Source organism: Cygnus atratus, chromosome 6 (genome assembly GCF_013377495.2).
Source record: "Cygnus atratus isolate AKBS03 ecotype Queensland, Australia chromosome 6, CAtr_DNAZoo_HiC_assembly, whole genome shotgun sequence".
Taxonomy (NCBI): domain Eukaryota; kingdom Metazoa; phylum Chordata; class Aves; order Anseriformes; family Anatidae; genus Cygnus; species Cygnus atratus.
In genome coordinates, this window is record NC_066367.1 from 11,487,252 (window position 1) to 11,497,872 (window position 10,621).

Genomic DNA, 10,621 nt, shown 5'->3' on the forward strand with positions numbered 1-10,621 from the left:
CAAGGGGAAATTGTCTACTGGGGCAGCTGTGTGCCATCAAAGATCTCCCACAAAGCACTGAAGCAACGTGGGGTGTGCTTTCACACAGGGCGCACCTGCTTAATCTGGGTAATCCTAGGCAGAATGGGCCTGGGCCCTGGCAGCAAGGAGGTGCTCCCGTCAGCAACTCTGGGTGGCCACTGTGAGGCCAACGCTTGCAAGTCCCACTGGCTTCCCAGCTGTGCCCGCAGGAACCTGAAAGCTGTGTGCAGAGACGGAGGGGAAGGAGAGGCACATTGTTGGTGGAGAGGGTGGTGTCACCTTCCAGTGGAGGGCTTCCCTGTCCTGAAATGTCCCATTCTGGAGAAAGATCTCTAATCTTTCTGCACCTCATTGGCCTGTGTTCAGTGCTGCAGAGGAGAAATGGCAAAAGACTTTGGGAGAATGGCTTTAATTTACCCTAAAAGAGGGATCAGCGTGCTGGGCTAGGGGATGCTGGCCTTGGAGCAGAAAGAAGGCTGGTTTGACTGTTCCTGCTCTTTCTCTCTAAAACCACTTATTTGAGGGTGCTCATTGTGAGAAACATTTTCAGCTGAAGTTTTTCATCACTCAAAAGTGAAAAAGAGTGACCTCTGAGTTTCAACTGCTCAGAGTTCAGTTGAACATCTTTTTTGCCATCCTTGCAGCCACAGAGCAGACCTTCTTGTACACACAAGGTTGCCCCCACAAGCACCCTCAAAGCCCCGCTCCCCTCTGAGCAAGCTTGGTGCAGCTCTGTGCCCAAATCCGTGCAAAGGGGAGGAACTGGGATTTTTAGCTCTGGTCCCTGCCAGGCAGGCAGCCAATTGCCTCTCCCTGGGTGCATTTCACTGTCCATGGCCGTCCCTGCCTGACGCAAATTACCTAGCATGTTACAGCTTCTCCCCAGACAAGGGCCAGTTTTTAGCGTGCCTCTACCACACGATGGCAAGCATGAGACAGTGAAAACGTCCCCAGCAGCAGGAAAGGGTGGAGCAGGCGGCGAATGGAATTTGGAAGTATGAAATTCTTGGCAGAGGAGCAGGGCTCCATTCTATCTGTCCTGCCTGGACCCCCCCAGCTGGGGCTAGAAACTATGGAGCTGAGCCAGATTGCTCACCAGGTGATGTGCCGTAAAGAATGTTTGCAGCACCCATTTGAGCTAAAGGAAATCCATGTGTAACAGTTACTAAAAAATGTCACTGGAGAAATGTGTCAGGATGGTTGTTCTCAGGCTGTTAAAAATTCAACAGTACTGAATGCTAGTGTCTGCAGAATCACAGAGCAATGCTGGACATATTGCACCAGGGAAGAGCGGCTCAATACAGCTCTGCAATTTTTTGGGAAAAAAGGAACTGGTCACCAATGGGTTTCGAGCAACATGAGCATTTTGCCCTGGCAGCTGGGATTTCAAAAACTGCCTTTTGGGGCATTCAACATAAATGCCTAGATCCAGCTAGGCTTTTAGCATGTATTCTAAAGGTTATGCTTTCTAAACTTAGTGTGGTGTGGCCCCTTAGTTGAATACGTGTGTGCAGCAGTTCTGGGCTCCACAATCTAAAAATAGGAAATTAAGACATTTCTGAAGCGTCCAGAAGAGGGCAACTTTTAGCTGCTAAAAAAGGGCTGGTCTGCATGTCCTGTGAGGATTTTGGCTGAGGACATTTTTTGTTGTTACTTAAAATTCAGAATGAAAAAGATTTTTCTAACTAGAGGCAAGCTCGTTGCTGTCCACAGCCTGGAGTGAAGTTCACTGAGATTAAAAGTTTTTCAGCTAACCTTTTCAACTTCTGTACTGAACAGACATTATAATTTTTTTCAGCCTAAAGCCTTGAATTAACTATTGCGTGAAATCCATAAAGATAAATCTTGAGCAGGCCATGATATCTGGAATTGCTATCCCTGCTGTGTAGTCAGCATGACAATCAGGATTTTAAGGCCCAGTGAGGAATTTAAGAAAACTGCAAACAGAAGCACTATCTGGTCTGTAGATATTGCCTCAGATAAAATTGGTTCTCACTGGTCAAGTTCGCTGGTGGACTGAATTCTAATGAGAATTTTTTCCCTCTCCTCCCTTTCATACAGATTTCTAGGTTGGAAGAGACCTCAAGATCATCGAGTCCAACCTCCGACCTAACACTAAGTACTCCACTAAACCATATCGCTAAGCTCTACATCTAAACGTCTTTTAAAGACCTCCAGGGATGGTGACTCCACCACCTCCCTGGGCAGCCCGTTCCAATGCTTAATAACCCTTTCGGTAAAGAAGTACTTCCTAACATCCAACCTAAAACTCCCCTGTCGCAACTTTCGCCCATTCCCCCTCGTCCTGTCACCAGGCACGTGGGAGAACAGACCAACCCCCACCTCACTACAGCCTCCTTTAAGGTAACTGTAGAGAGCGATAAGGTCGCCCCTGAGCCTCCTCTTCTCCAGGCTGAACAAGCCCAGCTCCCTCAGCCGCTCCTCGTAAGACTTGTTCTCCAGACCCCTCACCAGCTTGGTCGCCCTTCTCTGGACTCGCTCGAGCACGTCCATGTCCTTCCTGTAGCGAGGGGCCCAAAACTGAACACAGTACTCGAGGTGCGGCCTCACCAGAGCCGAGTACAGGGGGACAATCACTTCCCTAGACCTGCTGGCCACACTGCTTCTTATACAGGCCAGGATGCTGTTGGCCTTCTTGGCCACCTGAGCACACTGCTGGCTCATATTCAGCCGACTATCAACCAATACTCCCAGGTCCTTCTCGGCCAGGCAGCTTTCCAGCCACTCATCTCCCAGCCTGTAGCTCTGCTTGGGGTTGTTGCGCCCCAGGTGCAGGACCCGGCACTTGGCCTTGTTGAACTTCATACAGTTGACCTCAGCCCATCGCTCCAGCCTATCCAGATCCTCCTGCAGAGCCTTCCTGCCCTCGAGCAGATCGACACACGCACTTAGCTTGGTGTCATCTGCAAACTTACTGAGGGTGCACTGGACGCCCTCATCCAGATCATCGATAAAGATATTAAAGAGGACCGGCCCCAGTACCGAGCCCTGGGGGACCACTTGTGACCAGCCTCCAACCAGATTTGACTCCATTCACCACGCCAGTCCAAGCCCCCCGAGCAGCCAGTTTCTTGAGGAGAATGTTGTGGGGAACGGTGTCAAAAGCCTTACTGAGGTCAAGGTAAACCACATCCACAGCCCTTCCCTCATCCACCAAGCGCGTCACTTTGTCATAGAAGGAGATCAGGTTCGTCAAGCAGGACCTGCCTTTCATAAACCCATGCTGCTGACTGGGCCTGATCGCCTGCTTGCCCTGCAAGTGCCGCGTGATGACCCTCAAGATAATCTGCTCCATGAGCTTTCCTGGCACTGAGGTCAAACTGACAGGCCTATAGTTCCGGTCTGCCCTCCGGCCCTTCTTATAGATGGGCGTCACATTGGCTAGCCGCCAGTCAACTGGGACCTCCCCCGATAGCCAGGACTGCCGATAAATGATGGAAAGCGGCTCGGCCAGCTCCTCCGCCAGTTCTTTCAGTACCCTCGGGTGCATCCCATCCGGCCCCATCGACTTGCGCACATCCAAGCTCCTTAGCAGGTCGCCAACCATTTCCTCATGAATAGCGAAGGCCACATCCTGCTCCCCATCCCCTTCCGCCAGCTCAGGGCACTGGGTATCCAGAGAACAACCGGTATTGCCGCTAAAGACTGAGGCAAAGGCGGCATTAAGCACCTCAGCCTTTTCCTCATCCTTAGTAACTAGGTTTCCCCCCCGCATCCAGTAAAGGATGGAGATTCTCCTTAGTCCTCCGTTTCGCGTTGATATATTTGTAAAAGGATTTTTTGTTGTCTTTAACGGCAGTAGCCAGGTTGAGCTCCAGATGAGCTTTGGCCTTTCTAATTTTCTCCCTGCACAGCCTCGCTACATCCTTGTAGTCCTCCTCAGCGGCCCGCCCTTTTTTCCAAAGATTATAAACCCTCTTTTTTCTGCTAAGCACAAGCCGCAACTCTCTGTTGAGCCAGGCCGGTCTTCTTCCACGCCGGCTCGTCTTTGGGCACGTGGGGACGGACCGCTCCTGTGCCGTTAAGATTTCCTTCTTGAGGAGCGCCCAGCCTTCCTGGACTCCTCTGCCCTTCAGAACCGCCTCCCAAGGGACTCGGCCAACCAGCGTCCTGAGCAGCTCAAAGTCAGCCCTCCGGAAGTCCAAGACAGCAGTTTTACTGGTCCCCTTCCTGGCCTCGCCAAGAATAGAGAACTCTACCATTTCGTGGTCACTCTGTCCAAGACAGTTTCCGACCACCACATCTCCCACCAGTCCTTCTCTGTTTGTGAAGAGAAGGTCTAGCGGGGCACCACCCCTGGTAGGTTCACTGACCAGCTGCGTCAGGAAGCTATCTCCCACGCTCTCCAGAAACCTCCTAGACTGCTTTCTCTGCCGTGTTGTGTTTCCAGGATATATCCGGGAAGTTGAAGTCCCCCACGAGGACAAGCGCCGACGATTTTGCAACTTCTGTCAGTTGCCTATAAAACTCCTCCCGTCTCCTCATCCTGGTTCGGCGGTCTATAACAGACCCCGACCAGGACGCTAGCCTTGCCGGCCTTCCCGCGGATCCTAACCCACAGGGATTCAACCTTATCATTCCCAGCCTGGAGTTCCACAACATCAAAAGATTCTCTAATGTAGAGAGCCACGCCACCACCCCCCCCTGTGCTGCCTGTCCCTCTGAAGAGCCGATAGCCAGGCATTGCAGCACTCCAGTCGTGGGAGCGGTCCCACCACGTCTCCGTGATGGCAACCAAGTCGTAGCCTTCCTGCTGCACGATGGCTTCCAGCTCCTCCTGTTTGTTACCCATGCTGCGTGCATTAGTGTAGATGCACTTCAGCTGGGCCATCGCCTTCTTCCCCAGCCTAGCCATTGTTTCCCCCGGCACGGCTCCAACAAGCCTTGTTTGAGCCCCGTCCCCCTTCTTGCCTAGTTTAAAGCTCTCTCTATGAGCCCCGCCAGCTCCTGGCCTAGGATCCGTTTTCCCCTTGGAGATAGGGACCCGTCTGGGGCCATCAGGCCGGGTGCCGAGTAAAGCTCCCCATGGTGAAAAAACCCAAAATTTCTGTGCTGGCACCAGCCTCTGAGCCACCTATTAACCACGTGAGCTTTCCATGTCCTCTCCGTGCCTCTCCCTTCCCCCCGCTCCCTCCACCAATCGTCCCAGCCCCCTATAGTCCTGTTTGATAGCCTTCAGGCTTCTCTTTTCAGGCTACGAGGGGCCAGGCTGGCAGGAAGGCCCTCAGAGCCAGGCTGCTGGGAAGCCATGAGGGGATGGGGTGGCAGGAGGGGTCTGAGGGGCGAGGCAGGTGGCAGCGTGTCACGGGGCCCTTTGTGACCTGCCGTGATGCGGGCTCTGTCCGGACAATGGGCGTGCAGCAACGGGTCACGGGGCCCCTTTGTGACCTCTGTGATATAAGTGCTGCTGGCAGCGTGGTTTCCCCACATTGCCTGGAGGACGAGACGGGACAGGACGGGAAGGAGCGGAGCTGCAAGGAGTCCCTGCAGAGCCACCCCATTCCTACTGCCCGTGTCTTTGGTGCTTCCTGGAAGCGTTTCCCATCCCTGTGGTGGGAGCCCTTGAGGCCAGACCTCAGCAGCATGGCGGGGAGAGACCCCAGCATGCCCAAGAAGGCCTGGATGGAGGAGGAGGACAAGGTTAACGCCAGCCCAGCGCAGCAGCCTGATGAGCTGACCGAGGTGGTGAGGTGCTGCAGGCAGGTGAGTGGCCGAGCTGGGCTGAAGGGCTGGCAGCTGCAAGCTGCCTCTGCCCCTTCCCGTCCTCACAGGAGCTGCTGTCCCACGTGGCATCCCCAGGGGCAAGGGGCGAGGGGAACCGTCCAGCTCCATGGGATGAGCAGGGAGAGGCAGGACGAAGCAGGCCATGGGCAGCCATCCTGTGGGTACAGACCTCTCTCCTGCCCAATGGCAGCAAGCACCTTGTGGGGTGCAGGGCTCTCCCCCCTTAACATGCCCCATCTGCTGGGGAACACCTGGCTCCGACGCATGCACAAGAGAGATTGGGCTCAGTGCCCCCGCTAGTTCCTGGCTCGGGGATCACCCTGCCCGGGCAGTGTGGTCTTGGCTGTGTCCTCCAGCCTCTCCCACAGACCCTCAGCTCTGTCTGTGCTTGGTCTTCACCAAATCCAGGCTGGGACCACACAGAACAGGAGCAGCAGCAGCAGCAGGAGCCAGGACAGGGACCAGAAGCAGGAGCAGGAGGCCATTGCAGTCACGCTGGATAAGCATGTAGTAGGCAGCGTCGTCCTTTCAAAACATGTAAGTATCCAGCTGGTGGGACTCAAGCCCTTGGGGGATCGTGTGCCCCGCTTGAAGCTCTGTCCGTTGGGCATGTGACACCCTTTTTGGCAAGCACTGAGTGGTGGGAAGAGAAGCACTTGTCAGTGGACCCCAGGAAAGGGATTGCTCTGGCAGCAGCCCCACTCTCAGACATTTCTCCTCCAGGCGCCGGACATCTTGAAGAACATCTACCAGTGGCTCGTGACCAACACAGAAGCGTCTGCCCAGCACCGTCTGGACAAGAGCCTTCTGGCGCTGGCCGAGAAGCACCCCCATGACGTGGTGGTGACCCTGCTGCGCTGCTCCCCATCGTGTGACAGGTATGGGGCCCGCCTGCCCCGATGGCTTGGGGACCGCCAGCCTTTCGAGCCCATCCAGTGCCAGCTGCCAGATGGTGATTTTCAGGATGCTCTGCAGGGGCCGAGCCCTCCATCGCCCCATTTCCCAGCCCTGGCACATCAGCCCTAGAGCCTGCCACCACAATCCCTCCCTGCCCCACAGCGGACCGCACCTCAGCTGCCCGCAGCCTGCAGGGCCGGGCCTGCCGGGTGCTGCCTGTGAGGGGCAGGGGGCAGAGGCGGGACTGGTGGCCAGCCCGGGCCCCTCCACGGTTGCCCAGGCCTTGGTGCTGTGGCCAAGACCCCCCTGACTGAGCTCTCTGGACCCCTAGAGCTGCCGCAACCATGTGGAGGCTGATGACCTCCTCAACCCAGACTGCAAGGAAGGTGATGGCAGAGCTGTGCCACGTGCTGAAGGACTGGCCCCTTCACAGGACGTCCACATCTGACGGGGACAACACGGATGTCTTCGTCCTGGCTGTGAGTTTCTGAACAAGGCCTCTCTTCCCCCAGGGGCTGCATCTCGGGGCAGCTATCCATCCTCCCCTGTCACTACATCTCCCTGCCTCAGGCGGTGGGCTGCAAACCTGGCTTAGGGGCAGGTTTAGGGGACAGGGCAGGGCCAAGGCACAGCCCAGCAGGCTGCAGGGGCTGGGACGGAGAACCCAGGCTGGCTGCAGGACACAGGAGACTCAGCCAGGGCACATTCCCACCGCCCCAGGGAGGCTGCTTGTGGCACAAAGAAGAGCTGAGCCCAAAGAGCTTTGGTGGCTCAGCTCTGGCTGGGAGCCAGGCCGGGTGCTCTGCCTGCATCTCCCGTGGCCCACGTCTGCACCTGAGCCTCAGCCTCCCACGCTGGGGCCATGCCACAGGGATGTCTCAGCAGTGAGTGCCATCTCTGGGTCTTTTCTGCAGGCAACCAGGGTGCTGCGGGAGATCCTCCAGCCAACCATTTACCCAGTGGAGGTGGAGGCGCATTTCCCCCTACTCTTGCTGTTGTTGCTCTTCCAAATCTCCGCAAGCGCACAGCAGACACCAGAAGAGGTGGAGACGTTCTGCAGGGAATACCAGCAGGAGGAGTGCATTCCCACCAGCCCCAGCAGGTGCTCTGTCCCACTCCTCGCATCCTTCCCATGGTCCTGGAGCCTGGGCCAGGGATCCCAGTGTGACCTGGGCTTTGCTCTGCCTGCAGGTTTGCAGTGCTGACTCTGAAAGCACTGCTATGCTGTCTTGGGTACGGCATGCTGGTGCTTGAATTAGGAAAGAAGAATGCCTGGGAGACACTAGTCAACGCTGAGAGCCACCACTGGGCAGTGGGTCTGCTGGCCAGGTGAGGGCACCCTGCTCCCTTCTCCCCCGGCATTTCTCCCCTGCAGACCGGGAGCCCCATCCAATCCCCTTGGTGGCGGCTGGCAGGGGCCCCATTTCTCAAAGAAAGGGGCTGCAGCCCTGGCTCTTGCGAGCAGAAGGTCAAAGCCTGAGAGAGAGTGGCTGCACAAGAGCAGTCCCCTGCCACAGTGCCGGCCTCCCCTCCCGAGGGCAGCCCCCTGGGGCAGGGCAGGAAGCACTGAGGGACACCGGCAGAGCCCGGGGCACATGAATCACCCGTGGGCAAGAATGAGGTCTCCTCAGAAGGGGCAGGAAGCCCACTGTGCACCCAAGGTGCCCGCTGCTGTGGGGCGCTGGCTTTCTCCCTGCAAGGAGAGGTGGCGAAAGACCAGGCCTGCGTGCGCATTAAATGCTGGTGGCTGCTGGAGCAGAGCCGAGGTGGCCCTGGCCTGGCCTGTGGTGTAACGGCTGGATGAGGGGGGCAGTCAGACCCGGGAGCACTTCACTCATCCTGCTCAGGACTTACACTGCCTTCTTCCCTCTGCCAGGATGATGACATGTATCACACAAAAAAAACGTCAACGGATTGTGTGGCATCTGGAAAAGTGGCTCGGCAGGAATGAGCCACGCTGGGAGGTCCCCGCCATGGCCTTCCTGGTCGAGGTGAGCCTGATGGCAAGCGGTGCCTGTCTGAGCTGCCTCTCGCCACGCCACCCTCTTGTGGCCGCAGCTGTGGGGAGAGCCCAGCCGGTGGAGCTGGGGCGGGGGTGGGCCCCCGTTCATCCCCTTGGCACATGCTGCCAGAGTGACGCTTGTCTGCAGTTTTTCGTGCCTCCCTTGAGCGAGGTCTCTCTGTGCAATTGTTCCTCAGAGGCTGGGGTATCCCAGGCTGCTGGGGGCTGGGAGGAGCGGTCGAACACTGTGCCACACACAGGGCAAGGAGCCCAGGGGCTCTGCACATCCGCTGCTGCCTTTGGGCTCAGCTGCCTGCGCTGGTGCCTGATCCCTGCACTGGTGGATGTATCCAGCCCTCCATGGTGCGGTGTGTCCTGCTGGCCATTTCCGCCTTTCACTGATGCCTATTTTTCAGATGCTGGCCTGTAATGACCTCAGAGTAGAGTGTGTCCGAGTCCTGAAGCTCTTCCCAAGGTACCTGAGGAGTCAGTGCACGGTGATGCGTCAGCTGGTGCTCAGGGGCCTCACAACGCTCAGCAAAACACCCTATACGGTAAGCAGGGTTCAGCTGGCTGAACACACCACATTGGTGGTGTGGCTCTGGGCCAGGGATGCTGGCTAACACCATCGCTTGGACTTTGCTGGGCACTGAGTGCTGTGGAAGCTGCTCCCGGCTCTTCTGCCTCCCCATGCATCTGCCCAAGTCGTTTGGGGCGGGACTTTGGCTTCTGGGCACTGTGGGCTCTGACAGCCTGAGAGTGTTTGCCAGCGCAGCCCAGCATGGTGTTGTTGCTCCCCACAGGCAAGAAAAATGGAGTTCCTGCTGCCACAGATCATGGAGCTACTGCCAGAAGTGGAAGGCGACGTGGCTGGAAACGCCCTGGTTGTGCTCAACAGAGTGCTCAAGGAGCTGGACATCCGCATGGCCAGCCCCATCGCTCTGCAGCTGGCAGAGAGGCTCCCAACGTTCTTTGACAACGTAAGGCTGAGGGCACAGGGCCCAGCTGGGGTCTCCAAGGGACAGTGCCTTTCCTGATGGATGTTGGGTGCTGTCAGGAAACATTGTGCCCTGTGAATTTTCGGACCCTTGCCCAAGTGGGCATGGAGCAGCTGGTGCTGAGGTCTTTTCTTCTTGCTTCCCACCAGGAATCCAGCTACACGCAGCTGCAATCCATCCACTTCTTCAGAGATGTGATGAACTTTGTAGCAGGAAGTGGAAAAGAGCAGCTGAAGACACACGTGCGCCAGAGCGTGATCCCACTGTTCTTCCACTTGCACGATGAGAACCAGCAAGTGGCCAAGGTTGGCTTCTCTAACCAGCGTGGTCATTTGGGGAGGGCAATGTTGACACCCCGGGGTGGGACTGAGCACCCACAGCAAGGGCCGCTGGAGGGACGGAGCCGTGGGGTCTGCTGCCATCCCTGCTCCCTGCATGCAGCCCTCTGCAGGGCGGCTGCCTGCAGCCCCGCAGCTGGCGATGGCTGAAAAGGTGGGCACGGCCGTTTCCCAGAGCTGCTCTGCCTGCTCGGCAGTGCTCGGCAGCGGTGCGCGGCCACGCAGGCCAACACTCTGCAAGTCCCACAGGCTTCCCAGCTATGCCCGCAGGAACCTGAAGCTCTGGGCTTGGACCGCCAGCCCCCTCCGCCCCTGTGCTATGCCCAGGTGCCCCACAGATGTCTGGTCTTGGGCCTGCCCCAGCTCCCTCGGGCGCTACACCGCGGAGCAGACGCCTGCTCCCTGTGGTCACCCTGCCCCACACAGCGCCCTGGGCCATGCAGAGGCGTGCAGCCCCTGCAGCCTTGCCAAGGTGTTGGGGACACAGGTCCCTTGAGAGTTGGTGGTGGCATTTCAAATTCTCTGCTGCTCTTCAGGCCGCTGAGGAAGCCCTTCTCAATGCTGCCAATTTCCTGAAGAGGAAGCAGCTGGCGAATCTGCTGGAGAGACAGCAAAAATGG